The sequence below is a fragment of the Stegodyphus dumicola genome, chromosome X2 (assembly GCF_044657685.1).
Source record: "Stegodyphus dumicola isolate Sdum_Otavi_A_Nest chromosome X2, ASM4465768v1".
NCBI lineage: Eukaryota > Metazoa > Arthropoda > Arachnida > Araneae > Eresidae > Stegodyphus > Stegodyphus dumicola.
The window spans coordinates 42,987,531-43,004,046 of record NC_140781.1 but is presented as its reverse complement, the minus strand read 5'-3'; the positions used below and the strand labels follow the sequence as shown (position 1 = coordinate 43,004,046).

Below are 16,516 nucleotides of genomic sequence, written 5' to 3'. Positions count from 1 at the left end.
CTAAATTTAATAAAATTTTCTTCTCGGAATAAAGTTAGAATCAGGCTTAGTATAAAAACTCTCTAGCGGAAGAGGAAAGCCTTTGCAGTACAAGAGACAATAAAAAATATTACTCTATATCCGTTCATTCAGTTACAGGTAAATTTGAAATTAATTAAATTTTAATCAGTAATCCAAATTATAATTAAATTTTAATCAGTAATCCAAAATCAGAGTGTCACTGAAATATGACAAAATAAAATAGTATTACCACAGAATTAGCAGACAATTTCATTCTAACTGCACATTTCCCTACTCCAGAGTGAATGGTCAACACTTCACTGCAGCAGAATTTAGTTCTGGCTAAATGCATTATTATAATTTTCATCGCTTGCCTTCGTGGTGTAATTGGAAGCACATTCAGACAGTAATCGGGAAGTCCGAAGTTCAGACTTCGTCGCGGGCATTTGCTCATTTAAGTTTCTTTCTCTAAAAAAAATCAAAATGAGTCTACAAAGGGCGTTCGAATTAAAATGAGGTGGGCGATAACCATCACCACCAGGATTTGGCGACTGAGTCCCCTTTCGCAGTCGCCTTTTAAGTGCGGGAGAATGAAAGAATTTTCTCTTTCCTTACCACGTGACTTCGTGGTATACGTAATCGAAAATATGTCTATCTAGTACTGAGAGGCCCGGAGTTTATTCCTGGCAAGGGCAATTCTCTTTTTCAATGTTTCCTGCTCAAAATAAATTTAATGACTCTACAATATTTTGTAGTGTGATGTTAATCTATAATAATGGATAAAGTAATTATGGTATCAATTTATTGAATAACGCAGATTTTTGATATTTAAGATTTGCCTTGTCATATAGAGACATATGTGAGCTTTTCTTGTCTGAAGTTTTATAATTTAGAAATTTTTTGGAAATCTTTTTAAAATGAAACTTTCTAAACCTAGATTTCTAAAGCTTCTTCGCTTCTGGACATCCTCGTAGTCATCACACCACTTTGACGAACGACTACCCACTATTCAATTAATAACTTTATTCCGTTCATTTCCGTTCGAGGGTCTTCCTGTTTGATTTCTTAATCTGAAGTTTCGAAATGCAAGCATCTGCAAATATCGACTATCGTTTAGCACAGAATGAAAAGAGCTACAATTAAATTTAAAACCAAACTATCATTTGATGAGAAATTAAAGTCAAAGACATTTGTGTTCAGCTTTACCATTCGAAATTTATGTTAAAGATTCATCGTCATTATTACAGTGGTTTGTTCATAGTACCAATTCATCAGTTGAATATACATATATATGGAATTGATAGAGAATTGAATATGCATATGAAATTGTCAGAAATATTATAAAAAGCATCAAATAGAAGAAAATATATGAAAAACTACATTTATAAACAAGTGCTGTTTTACGATAACTATCCAAAAGTATATTTATAGCTTCAATATCAGTATCTCACCAAAGAATACCTTTATTTGTAGAGAAGGCATTTTAAAATATTTCTATAGTCATAGCTTAAGACCAAGGATATATTTTACATGCATAAATTTATTCCAACAGTAATTATAAAACCATGTTCTGAAAATGTGCGTGAAGAAACAAAGCGCTAGCTTTTACATAATGTGGCACTCTCGAACACCCGTGCAGAGTGTAACAGTTCAGAAATATAGTACAGTTGATGGCAAAATTGCTTGTGTGGCAAACTTAAAGAAGCGTCGTTCATTTTGAACAAAAAACGTGCAAAAATAACATATAATTAATTAAGCTTTATATAGTGAATTAATAGTAGATTCGGTGAGTCCAAATGTATAAGGAATTTATGTATAAGGAACTCTTATGTATCCATAAAAAAAACCTGCATAAATCTTGACTGCCAAATATATTTCTTCTTCAAAGTTTTTGTTTTCAGAAGGATATAGTAACTTTATTATCCGAGATCGGATAAAACGGCTTTTGCTATTTCTTGTAAAAAAAAAAAAAAAAAAAAAAAAATACATTTTCTGTTATTATATGTGGTAAAGCAAGCACGTATAAGCTTACTTTCATGCCTCAGTGTATTTAATGCTGTACCAAACAAAAATGCACGTTCTCACTTACTTTCGTGAGTTATTATTTATTACGCAGCTCGTACATCATTTCCAAGAATAAAACTATTTACGTTACTTCATTTTACTGCGTGTACTTTATCTCCGCTTGAAATTGTTCAAGTTATAAAAAAATCAAAAATGAATCTCTTTGTAACGCACATTATAATTTCCCATTTCCTCAAAAATGCATTTTGAAAGATTATTTTTCTCTTATATTGTACCATCGTTTCTTTCCGCAATTTTCTGCAGTCACCTCAGCAAGAATATGTAAATAGGTGTAGTGTATTCCTTCCATACATTACAAAGTACAGTTATGAATTTAAACTGGCTAGATGCACAATTCTGAGAGGACTTTTAAGCTCTCGGTGCAGTATTTAAGGCAAAGCTTTTAAAAGAAAATTAGTGTATTACAGTTACTGGCGATCTCGGTTAATCAGGGATCGGATAATCAGGGTCTTTCTGTAATGTAAATGTGAATCACTCCTTCCATTTTTCTTCGTAGTCTAAGATTTTAAATACTTCTGAATTTTCTGAACCTCTCATCACGATGTAAATTAAAAATAGATAAGATAAATACCCCATTCATTTATTGCATATCATAAAGGACCCAAGTCAGAGGACAATAAGCGTCTGAAGTCATTAAAAAGAATGACCAGATCACGCTACCTACCTGGCGCCAGGGTTGGGAAAGGATCCCCGAGTGCTCTTTTTCTCCCTCCCCCCTCCAAGCCACTGGTTCATATTTGGCGTTGGCATGGCAACGAGGTATGAGACGGGGAACGAAAGTAAAAGAATAAATCATGACGCACCTGGTTAGAGCGTAATGGAAAGGCAGGCAGCTAGTCTTTCGAAAGATAAGCCTTTGAGCTGACATCTCATTCGTGAACAGTGTCACAGTTGGTTCTTATCTCATTTTCCTTAATTTAGGGATTACTGTTTCAATGAAACGCCTGAAAATTAACTTTCGTATGCATTTAAAGAAAATTAGAAGATTAATGTCATAATCGTAACGAAATGTTAGATTGAACTGACACAAAAATTTAGTTATATTTTCTCCTATTAATTTTGACGTCATAGTGTTAAGGAGAAAGGCAAAATTTTATTCCTTCTTAAGACGAATTTAAATTGAATTTCTAATTTGCAAAATTTAAAGATATTGTCCTCTCTTCGAACCTGATTGCATAAATCGCAATCATTCAACACGAGTAATTACGTAGTTTTTTTTTAAAGAGAATTACAAGAGAAACAAGTTCACAGAATTTAATAATTTTTCAATTTAATAATTCTGAAATAAGTTTTTGTTATAGACTCATAAAGAGTTATTTCTGTTTTATTCACTGTAGCAGTAGTTAAAAGTTAATAAATGATGGATTATTTTATTATTAAATTTTTTCGCATAAAAAACCATAGATCCAACGTATGTTAGAATATTGGTTAAATTGGTCGAATGATGTTTCTGTGATTTACCTCATCTGTATTGACCATCAAGGTTTGTATAAATACCCTTAAAAAGGTTTGAGCGGAATAATATCTTCCTTATACACAAATATCCCTAGTATATTTCTAATATTTTACATCTGAAATCAAAAGAAAGCTTCTTTGAAATTTAATGTAAAATGCAACAAATTGCATATGTGTCCTATCTTGCGTTTGATTGTAATGCTATATTGTTGGCGTTTTATAAATTTTTAAGCAGGGAATTCCGAAACTTTTCGCAATCCTTCGATATACTAGTATTACAGTTTTTCTTTCTGTAAAATATAAATGTTTTGCATAAAATATTTCGAACAAAATCAATTAGTGCATTTTGGGCTTTGTTACACAATTTTCCAAAATGTGAAATAGTATTTAAAAAAATTAAATTTTAGTTGCCCGTACTATTGATATATTCTGTAAGACTTTTATTATTTTAATTAACCAGTTATTATGATTTAGAACTTTAGTGTCACTTTTACTTTCCTTTTCCACGCCAAACTGAAAATTAGGGCGCGAGTTAATTAAACTGAAGTTTTTAGATTGTAAGACAGAGCGTTTTTAGGTCATGTTACTAAGTTGCTGCTATCTCAAGATTGATAGTTTCGAATTTGCATTATAATTGCCGATATTTGAATATCTACGACGGTTAGGGTTTTGAGCCAGATTCGCTTTAAATTGATTTGTGTAGCCTTAGGTTAGTTGCTTACTTGAATTTAAAAATTGCATTTGACTCTTACTTTAAATTGCGCCGCCCAGGCGGTATAGTGATTAGGGTAGGCTACTGCGGTACCGATGGGCCGGGGTTCGAATCCCGGAGAAGGCATGGGTGTTTGTAAATCTATAGTACGTTTGCGGCATGGGAACACTCTAAATATATGGCGAGCCGAAAGTCCTCTCTTGTGGTTTGGTGGTAGGCAAGAGGGGTGGGAGACCCTCCGACACCCCGGAAGGCTCTCCCTCAAAACTGGGGTGGAAGTAAAAGCCCAACCTCCTTGAGGCTCTGGCAACCATTTTCAATAAATTACATAGACAAGACACCAACAATTTCAAGTTACGTCGCCCGCAAGTGGTTGCCTAAATTGCAAGCCCGAGTCGGGGATTTATGTCGTGCAAGTTCTTATTTAATAAAAAGGTTTGTTTCAACTTTCTCAAGCCCACCAGCGGCCGAGCGGTAATGTCGCTGAACACTGGTAGTTCGGTCCGAGGTTCGAATGCCGCGAACGGGCTGGCTGCATGGGTGTTTTCGTGGTTTTTCCCATGTGTAACGTGTATACGAGCCAGTTTCCCTTAGAATGTCCTCCACGAAGACATCCCTCCCCTTAAGCAGATAGCCCTAGTTTGCTTTGCCATAATTAAATACACCACACCACACCACACACCACAACTTTCTCAACTCTCTGTCGATAACTTTTAGACTTGGCGATAATTCGCTATCAGTCTATCTAAAGTTTGGTAAGAATTTATAATAGCTAGAAAAACTAAATTTTTATAATTCCTCAGAGCGACCTAGTTCAAAATCATCGCAATGTTAACCTGTGATTCGTTTCCCAAAGCAAGGAACTTACGTTAGGTAACCCTGGTTGTTCGGTCCGTATTCAACTTCTGTCTACATGGGCGTTTTGGGTCTTTTCCTTACGTGTAACATGAATACGAGTCAGTTTCCTTCAGAAGTACCTTTACGAAAGCATTTCTCCCCTTAGGCAAATAGAACTCGATTTTCTTTGCAATAATCTTAGTAAATCAGATAATAATACAATCAACCAATAACCATTCTGATATATCTGGTTAAGTATAAAAATTCAATAGAAAATTTATTCATGGTTAATTAATTTAAAAGTTCCAATTGCAATAGCTCGAAAAAATAACAGAAGTAGAATAAGAGTGTAAGCTAGAATAAGAGCAATTCTTTTATGGCTCTGTAATTAACATTCCACTGTCGAGCTATATTAAAAGCAAATGTAAGAATTTGAGATCCCACCAGTGGCTGAGTGGATAGCTTGGATTCAAATCCCAGCGAACTGACTGACTGACTGGGATTTTTTGTGGATTTCCCCATATGTAAGGCGAACTCTTAGTTCACCACGTAAGCATCCGTCTACTTAGCCCTCCATTGCTTTAACGTACTTGATTTTTAAAAAAATTAAAATTAAATTTATGTTTCAAAACATATCCTGAATTGTTACAAAAACGGAGTCCTCATTTTTTCAGTTACTAATGAGAAAGATCACATGATTTGCCAGTGATCAATAATGATGAGGATAGATAGAAACAAAACAAAAGAAAGGATTCATTTGCTAAATTTTCAACGCGATATTTTATATTAATCTATATGAATCTATTTACTTCCAACAATATAGTCCATAAACTCTTTAAATAACAGTACAGATCACAACACTGAAAATGAAATTTTACATTTGCTGCTAATTTTAATACAGAAAGAGCTCCATGACATTTTGAATATTTATTATTGCTATATTTTAATGTACTGATTATTTATAAATTTAAATACATTAATTATGCATAAAAGTAAATGTATTATTTTTGTTTAATTTTATACTAACATATTTAAATTAAAAAAATATTTTACGTTTCAAAAATAAATGCTCGTTTCATTTCGAAACCCGAAAAGGCTGCTTTTCGTAATGTATCAGCATTTTCTTTTGAAACCTGCATTAAATGAAAGTTATATTTTGTTCGCTAAAAATGCTGTTATCTTGTATTATGTTACCAGTTATGATAGCATATCACAGGAAATGTTTCTAACATTTTAGCCAACGCTTCCATAATTGCAAGAATCGATGATCAGTATCCGGATAGATGCTATAGTCGATGTTACTGCAATATGCCGCGTGTCTAAAGAATCTGTTTTAAAATTCTATTGCTGTTAAATATAAGCAATAATATGGACACCAGGTCTTCTGCCTAGAGCCGCACATGGCAGAAAATGGTGAAAAAACTGCGCGCATCAGGAAATGACCAATTATGGTACATTAGTTATTGCGGATAATGGCAGTTGAAAATAATAATAATGATAATAATAATAAATTTTTAATCTGAAAGCTTTCACATTTTATTTTACGCCCAAAGCGTCGTTTTTTAACGTTTTCTGTGTTACCTTTATTTATTAAATATCATGTTCTTTGCACTTAAACCATAACATTCAATTCAACAGCAATATCGCAAAATGAATTTAAAATGAGAATATATTTAGAATTTCCGATACACAGTCTCGCGCGCTGGAGATAAAAATGTTTTTTTTTTCGTACAGTGTTGCCATTCCTCGCTTTGAAATCGTTGAGTTTGTTAATCAAAAATTCTTTAATGCCTCACAAAATATAAAAGAGATAACAAAACAAGTTCCAAATTAGGGCTTCGAGATGCCCATATTTGGTGGAGGATTACGTTATTCAAAATTGGATGACTCTAGGTATCGTTGTTTTGTCACAATGCGAGAAACATACATGCATTTATGCAGATTCTTCATTTTAAATATAATACAGGGCTGTAATATTTGGTGGCAAGAGCCTGAAAAGTGAATCAATGCAGAAAGTGAATCGACGTAAAACGCCAAAACGAAATTAATAACCCTTCTGGGCTAACGGCCTTTGGGCTAAAGGAACAGACATTCAGTCTTCTACCGAGAGCTGTATATGGCAGGATGTGGCAGAAAGAGTGCAGGCGTCCCCAAAGTACTAAGTTTACTGTTGAATAAAAGGCACGAACGTCTAGCCTTATTCTGCCAAGAGCAGTATATGGCAGGATGTCGCAGAAAGATTATAGGCATCCGCAAAGAACTAAGGTATTTTTCGTTGAATAAAAATCCAGCCTCCTTACGGTATCCTCATACGGCAGAAAGAGCGTCAGCATCCGTAAAGCACTATCTCCTGATATAGCCTACTCCCTTCCTTCTGTTATATACCTGTTTATTTCCATTTGCCTCGTAAAAAGTTGCTTTAAGCTCACTTTTTCCCACTAGATGCAGCTTTCTGCATACCAGCGATGATGGAATGGAATATCACATGAATCGAATATATTTTATAATTACGATGTGTTTCACAAAATTTTCGGCTCAGGATTCCCTTCTTTGCAGTTTATTGCATCTCCGTTCATTTACTAGTATCTACTAAAGTTCTGCTAATTAATCGGATAGTAAACAGATAATGAATTAAAATTTTACTGATCAAATAAATTCCTCATCTAGTAATCACATTTTTGACCTGCTTGATTTTCTAGTATCTTTTCAAATTTCTTTATACTGAATTTTCAAGTAACTCAATTACGTCTCTAGAAACAAAGAAATTCGTAGAGGTACAGCTTATGAGTACCATTTTAACAACCTTCTTTATCTATGATTTTAAAAGAAAATTTCTCAACATGGCGTTTTATAAATTATTACGAGGAACCATAATAGTAAACATAAGATCCAAGATTCAAATTCCTGCAATATTTTCCATGGGAAAATGGACAGATATCTTGTCCCTATTAAATAAACAAAATGCTTTTAAAATAATAGCTTTAAAAATGCTCCATGAAAATAAAGTTCAAACGAAAGAGTAATGTGTTCTAATGGTAATAAAAGCTTTTGAGTAACTGAAAAACAAACTGTATGATGATTTCCGAGATGCTTCATTTATTTAATAAGTCTCAGATGTTTGAGCTTGCTAAACTGGCAAAAACGCATTGTTCATACCTGCAACCAATGCCATATCAATATGCTTTTAGTTCGGCTGACAACACTGTAATTCGACTTAAAGTCAACACTTAACTCAAACTCGTGTTTTTAAAATTGAGGACAAAGAACGGCAATGCAAAATGAAGATTTGTAAAACAAATATAAATACGTATTGATAAATAAGAAACAATTAAATGCATTATGTACTAAACTTAATTCAAGCTATTATAAAAATAAATATTGTTTACATACCCAATAAACAGCCCACCAACGGCCGAGCGGTAAAGTCGCTGAACACTGGTAGTTCGGTCCGAGGTTCGAATCCCGCAAACGGGCTGGCTGCATGGGTGTTTTCGTGGTTTTCCCCATGTGTAACGTGTATACGAGCCAGTTTCCCTTAGAAAGTCCTCCACGAAGGCATCCCTCCCCTTAGGCAGATAGCCCTAGTGTGCTTTGCCATAATTAAATACACACACACACACACATACCCAATAAACACTGAAAATAAACTAGATCAGCTCTGAGATCAATAGTGAACAAATATTTAAAAAGTGCAAAAATTAAATTCAAAAATGCTGCAAATAATAATGAAAAGGAAATGAAAAGTATTTACATCTCTCGGCTCATCGTCGTTATGGATTTGTGCATCGAAAGATGTAAATAAAATGTTTAACTGTCAGTGTAAAATGTTCCTCAGCTGTAACATTACAAATTAAAACTTAAAAACTAAATAAACTACAAAGCAGTTTATGTCCTTCTCAGTTCAACTCATACAAACTGGAATAAGAAGAGAATAACTGCCCAATTTTCCATAAGACCAATTGTATAAAACAGATACAAACCATTCATTTGATTAAAATACAAAACATCTCGAGCAGACTAAGAATAAATCTAAATAAAGAATTAAATTTACGGTACATAAGCAAACAATACCAGAAACATTAAACGTAGATGAAAGTAAGAGTCAAACCTTAGTTTGTAATCTTAGTTTGTAACCTTAGTTTGTAACAATCTAATAAAAATAAGTAAAGAACTGTTGTCTCGTTTATTAAATATAAATTAAATTGAAGTAGCTCTGACTTGTTTTTTAATTTAATTTATATTTAATGCACGATATAATAGTTGCTTACTTTTTTTGACTAGATTGCTACAGATTAAGGTTTGACTCTCTAAGTCTCTTCCATGTTTTTAACGTTTCAGGTTTTACTTGCTTACTTTTTCACTTTAATTGTTTGCTTAGATTAGTCTTAGTTTGCTCAACATGTTTTGTATTTTAATGAAATGACTGTTTTTGTGGCTGTTTTATACAATTATTCAGATTTTGGGGATTCATGGAATATTGTGCGATTATGCTATCCCTGTTCCAGCCTGTAGGAAATGGACTCATAGGAGCACAAATTCTTTTGTAGTTTATTCACGTTTTAAGTTTTAATTTGTCAATTTTTGTCATAGTTAGCTCAAAAATATTCTATTTACTTTTCTCGATGCCGTGCCGAGAAATATAAATTCTTTTTATTTTATTGTTCATTATTATTTGCGCTACTTTTTGGGTTTGCATTCTTTTTTGCATTTAAATTGTTTGCACACTTTTTATGATTTGTTCCCTACTGATCTCAGTACTGATCTACCTTACTTTTTCACAGTGTTTATTGCTTATGCAAACAATTTTGTATTTTTATAATAGCAGCTTGATACAGGTTGAATATGCAACAGGTTAATTTTTCTTCCAATATTGCTACCATTTGTTGCATTTATTTCATCGCATAATTGGGCTATATTTAGAACTTCTTGTTTAATATCGTATATTCTGGTTACATATATAATATAATAAAATAAAAATACGATTAAAATTCATCCTGTATTTAATTCGGAATAAACCGCATGCCAAAAACCAAAACAACAGAAGCATAGTGGCGAGATGCAAGAAATAGGGAAGGAAAACATGCCAAAACCAAAAATAAAGTATTAAATTTATCGCCATCAGTGGGCTGGTGTAGAAGTAAAAACACCAAAAATAACCTATTTTTTAGGCCGAAAAAAAACACAAAATAAAATTTAAAATTTAAAAATAATCTTCGAAAAACAAATTAATAAATTTGTATGTTTATTAATCGAATCCCTACCGGCTGAAGTAAGCTGTGCAAAAACTGCAAAGTTACAGTATAAAAAAAAGACAAATTCAAAAAACTGCAGAATAATAGAAAAATTTTTTAAAAATTGAATAGATGGAGTATATGAACAAAATTAGCAAAAATAATAATCCAATACTTGAAAAAGCAAAACCATATGCAATTTTTAATTCCAAAATTTGAAAAAGCAAAACTATACATAAATTTTGTAAAAAAATGATTAAAAGCATAAATCCTAAACAAGCAAAAACACTAAAATTTAATAAAAATTCTTCAATTTGAGTGAAACGAGTCCAAAAACATGCAAAACAGAAGTAATCCAACACATGCAAAAATAAAAGAAAAATACATAAAATAAATGTACAAAATAAAAATAAATAAAAATATACATATACTATATTTTAAATTTTCTTTTCCTTACCGTTATAGCGGCATTTTAACAGTATTATCAAGCATCACTAATAAAGAAAAATTCAGTTAATTGCACTCCATTTATTAGCTCTGTTTCTACTAGCACATTTTAACGAAATTTTATAAAAGAAATCTATCTAAATGCCACTAATAAGATTTTATGAGGAAAAACTGAACTCAATCCGATTAATAGATTAAAAATGACTTTTTATCACATTAAAAGTTTTATTTGAGTCTAACTCCTACTGTCCCACCGAGTGGTTACGACTGCTGAATACTAAAAATTCAACCCCGACTCAATTCGACTCAAGCGAAAAGGTTGGCTAAATGCTTGGTTCTTCAGGTTTTTTTCCTGTGCAATATGAATACGAGCCAGTTTCTCTTAAATACTCCTCCACGAACGCATCCCTTCTCCTAGGCACATGTGTTTTGCCATTTTCAATTAAACCTAACCTACTAACTCCTAATATTTACTCTTCCCAATTCACAGCTCTTCGAGAAGAATCGTGTATTTTTTTAAAGTCTTTAGAGTCATACTAGCCTTTTATGATACCCTTAACAGCTACGAAAAATAGATATATAAAACATTTACAGCAATCACGATAAATTTTCTATGCTTATAAAGAATGCATTTTTAAGTTCCTTAAGTCTAAGATAAATAATAGTAAAAGAATTAAAATCGCTGTTCATCCTGTAGAGTCATTGGGATTTTTGAAGTAGGAAATACGTCCTTGCTGGGACTCGAAGCTAGACCTCTCGAATACGCTCCGAGTGGGCTACCGTTACACCACGAAGGTATGCAGAAAGAAGGGAGAAAATATCTCATAATTTTACACATTATCCTGGAGGAAGTAACCTTAACTGAGTAGTGTTTCCCCTCTCCTCTTGAGACTCGGGCATTTCCACTATATTAATCTCCTCCCCTCAAAAAATATCCCTTGAAAGAGAGTTCGTTGAAAGCAGGTAGTTCCCAAAAGCTCATCTGGTAACATAAGTAGTTCACTTCAAATTTTACAATCCAAACTAGCCCAAGTTATTTTCTTCCAATCTTGCAGGCATTCTAATCTATCATTTTGCAAGTTAAATGTAAATGAGTAATATTTATAATCGGAATGTTGAATAACATTTTAGAACAGTGGTTTTCAAAAGTTTTTTAATTGTACTTCTTAATCCTAAAATTCCAATATATTCCAATGATAAAACTTTCTCAAATGGGCATTTTTTAAATATATTTTTAGGAATACCTGGCAAATAGAACGGTCTTTTTAATTTATGAAGTATTTTCCCCTCCTTTCCGCATACCTTCGTGGTAAAATTGGAAGCTTACTCGACTCGTATTCGGGAGTTCCAGAGTTCGAATAACGATGAGGGCATTGCACATTTTTCACGTCTCCAGCATCATTACACCTAATGACTCTATACAGTGGCGCCCGAACTAAAAGGTGATGGACCATAATTCCTTACCCCCAGGATTTGGCGACTGGGTCCCCTCATTCCCAGTCGTTCTTTACTAGAGGGAGTATATAAGGTACTTTCTTCTTCTTTCCGCATGCCTTCGTGGTGTACGTGGAAGCACACTCGACGAGTATTCGAGGTCAGGGTTCGAGTCCCGGCGAGGGCGTTGCACATTTTTCACGTCTTCCACTTAAAAAAAAAAAAAAAAAAAAAAAAAAACTAATGACGCTACATATTTACCAGAATAATTTACAAAAAATATTTCAAACTTGATAAAGCTATTTAAAAAGTTTTAGCTTTATTGTTTACTAATATTATTTCTTATTAATTACAAACTGTCTAAGAAGCTTTGTTAAAAATTTTTAAAGAAACATTGATATATTTTAAATAATACCTAAAATCCTTTTATGCATTTTCAATTACAAATTTAAATAAAGTAAAGTAAAAATAAAACATAGATTTCTTATTAAGAAGTTAACCTGAACATAAATTTTACGAGTTCAAATTTTTTATTTTAATTTTGAAGTGAGAGATTATGAATCCTGAAAGTTTTTCAATGAGGAGAATCGTGTATTTTTTTAAAGTCTTTAGAGTCATACTAGCCTTTTATGATACCCTTAACAGCTACGAAAAAGAGATATATAAAACATTTACAGCAATCACGATAAATTTTCTATGCTTATAAAGAATGCATTTTAAGTTTCTTAAGTCTAAGATAAATAACAGTAAAAGAATTAAAATCGCTGTTCATCCTGTAGAGTCATTGGGATTTTTGAAGTAGGAAATACTTCCTTGTTGGGACTCGAAGCTAGACCTCTCGAATACGCTATTTGATGCGAAGCGAGAGTTTTGATGCGTGCCCTTACATAGCATTCTAGTGTCTGTTTCTAGACTTCGAATTCCCAAATGAAGATTTGTCAGCAAATTTATTTAGTTGCAGTAATTATATTTTAGCGGCACAATTTACTCAAAAAATACAGTTAGAAATAATGTGATAAGAAAGATACAATATGCTTAATGACACAATAGGTGAGTGTCATTTTTATTCTCTACAACCCGATCGTAGTCTCTCTAGCCTGAAATCTTTGGCAAGTTAACAAGTTTAAGTCGTTTTGACACGGAGTTGATAGAAAGATACTATTTCACATTACTCATTCCTTCCCCCCCCCCGAAAATTCTGCCAAGTTTGGTTATCTTATCATTTCTTAAATTTTTGTTGAGCGAACAATTTGAAATCACAGTTTGAAAGCTGCTGCTTTAGAGTAAATCATAATAATAAGATAATTATTAGTTACTCAAAGTAAAATGAATTTCCTAGACCGGCACAAGTATAGGCTTATAAATTTTCTTTCATAAGCAACCACAGCCTTTTTAAAGAGACACATTTGGAGTTTGTTAATAAATCCCCATTTTTTAGGCTAAAATAACACGCTGAGTAATGATTATTTTATAACAACAAGAATCTGTGTCATATTTGTAAATTTTACAAGACTAGTTTCGATGACTGAACTACAGAACTAGCTGAGGAAGATGCTTCTGTAGTTAAACCATCGAAACTAGTCTTGCAAAATTTACAAATATAACGCTGATTCTTGTTGTTTGACCTCTCCAATAAATTCCCATACTATATGTTATTTCAGGTTTTAAATATGACTTGTTCTGTCTTGCATATCCCCCCCCCCTCAAAAACGATCCCGAATATTTCATCCGATTAATTAAAACATCAAATATAATACACTACACAAATGAAATGTTGTTTTATCATTAGCTGAACTGAAAATTTTTCATGTTTTAAAAAATGCAGAATTTGTTTTTTCTCCTGACGAGCTTGAAAAACAGCTTTGTTAAATGTTTTTTAGAAAGAAAAAAAAAAATGATGCACTTCATACTCCTTCCTCGCAGGTCTTTCCCTCTTTCTATCTTCTTTCTATACACACACTTTTTCTCTCATTTCCCGATTAAGCGGTTCGCTTTCAGTTAAATATACTGAGGTATTTCCTGCGAAGCTCAAAAGAATACCGAAGCCGAGGGAAAAATAGTCGCTGAATAAAAAGCAAACAATTCGCCAGCTTTCGGTTCCTATTGATGTGACAGATTTTATTTATTTCTTAATTAATGATGCTCACCTTGCACAGTAAACTCTCCTCCCCTAGGGAAATGTCTCTCTCCCCATATGCTTTTCATACACGAGTGCATTCAGGATTCGTATAACAAATGTATTTGGGCTCTATATATGAGTAATATAAACATGAAATAGCTAATAGGGGTCGTCTCCATATTATTTTTTTCTACTAAACATCCTCATGTTGTGACTTGTTAAAAGAAAATTCTGAAGTTATTTACATTAATAAATTTACAAGACCTAAAAAAATTAAATGTTAATAATTTTGTAAGAATTATTATTAAAATATGTGTTTTCAAAAGCGGAGAAACTATTATATATCAGTTAGTAATTTTCCAGCATAATCATTCTGCATTTTCGTTCAAGAAGTACTGTCCATTTTTTATTTATCATTGCCCCGCATATAAAACTTTTACAGACTGACCAGAGTGTAAAATGTTTTTCCTTTCCTTAGAATGCCTTTTTGTCGAAAGTCTTAAGAAATGCGGCGTAAAATTTAAAACATATAATAAAACAATTAATCATTTTCCCTTTACTTTACTTAACTTATGTCTTGAAAGAAAGCATAAATATTTAAATTTATTTTCAAGTGATGGCATTTAGACTATTAAACTATTTTTTCTGCAATAATTTCAATTTGCTACGTTCACACACATAAGGCGATTTTATGGCTTTTAAAGTACCTGTATAAATGAAGGGTCATCTTGCCTCTAAGGCCATGTTTTATTCGGTCCAGTATAAATAATGACAAATTAAGAGTAATGACAAAATGAAAATTAAAAATTAGATCATATACTGTGTTATTACCACACGTCAAACATAAAAAAGAAATACAATTAGCAACAATTAGAAATACAATTAGTTAAGATTGGTTATTTGTTTGAGACAAAGCATGCCAAAGTTATCTGCCCATAGGGAACATTCTAGGGAAAACTGGCTCGTATGACGTTTGGCCTCCTATCACACATGGAAAAATCACAAATGTCCTCATTCAGCCAGTTCTTTTGTTGGTACCTGAACCCATGCAGTCTTATCTGCTTGGTCACATGTGGACCCAATGTGACTAGAAGGTTGATAACTGGAAATTTAAGTATGGATATTTGATATTTTACCTCGAATTACTTTCTATCGAGGATGTTTTTATTTGAGCAAAATTTGGAGCAAAATTGGGATGAAACTTCAATAGCTATCCCTTGCATGCTTTCGTCCCAATTAAAAAGTCCAATCCAACCTTTGCTGTCAAATCCATGCAGCCAGTCCGTTCGCTGGGATTTGATTCCAGGTCGTCCTCAGTCACTTGTGGGCTCACTGATTTCAAAGATCCAAGGATTACCTAAGGTACAGCCTGTTTGAGGAGAAGAAAGAAAAGCTTTTAAAAATATTAAAAATTTTGAAAAATAAACAGTGATTAGCGAGATATCACGCTAACCACTGAACTAGGGAGAAAACAGATTTTTGTTTGCATTTTATATTTTATAAGTTTTTTGTTATTTTATAATTTTTTAAAACATATAGGTTCGATTTATTTAATTAAGGCAAAGCACACTAGGGCTATCTGCCTAAGGGGGGGGATGCCTTCGTGGAGGAATTTCTAAGGGAAACTGGCTCGTATACACGTTACACATAGGAAAACCACGAAAACGCCCATGCAGCCAGCCCGTTCGCAGGTTAAAACATATAGACAAAACAAAAGTAAAAGCGCATGTGAAAAATTCTATGCAGGATTTAATCTGCAGCAAATGATGTCATAATAATGCCGAGCAGATTGATCACAATACATAAAGTTCGTAGTTGAGTCTAGATGGTCAAGCTCTGAACTAAAAATTCTAATGTAATTTTTGTTATTTTGTTGCTTTTTTCGTTCATTATAAATCGAAATAGAATTCTTTTAGAAGCTATTAAGGCAATTTTTTTTAAATTTTTGTCCCAGGATAATGTTTGAAATACTAGCTTTTGGATTTAAATTCCAAATTTCTACTAATACGTTAGATATTGCAAGGACTGCTATGAAGATAATGCATATAATCTTCATTTACCAGCGGTCGATGAAAAATTATCTTTAATACGTTGGCTTAAGACAAATATAGGTTTTACTCATAGCCGAGAAGTTAAGGCCACTGGGCAATGGTAGCTTATACTTGGTTCGGTTACCGAGAATTGAAAAGGCTAAGA

At 32.8% G+C, this 16,516-nt stretch overlaps 1 protein-coding gene across 2 annotated transcripts in view; it reads left to right on the top strand.

The window, feature by feature from the left end:
* LOC118196297 (uncharacterized) overlaps positions 1-16,516 on the top strand; it is a 252,746-nt gene that overhangs the window by 164,254 nt on the left and 71,976 nt on the right. The window lies entirely within an intron of this gene.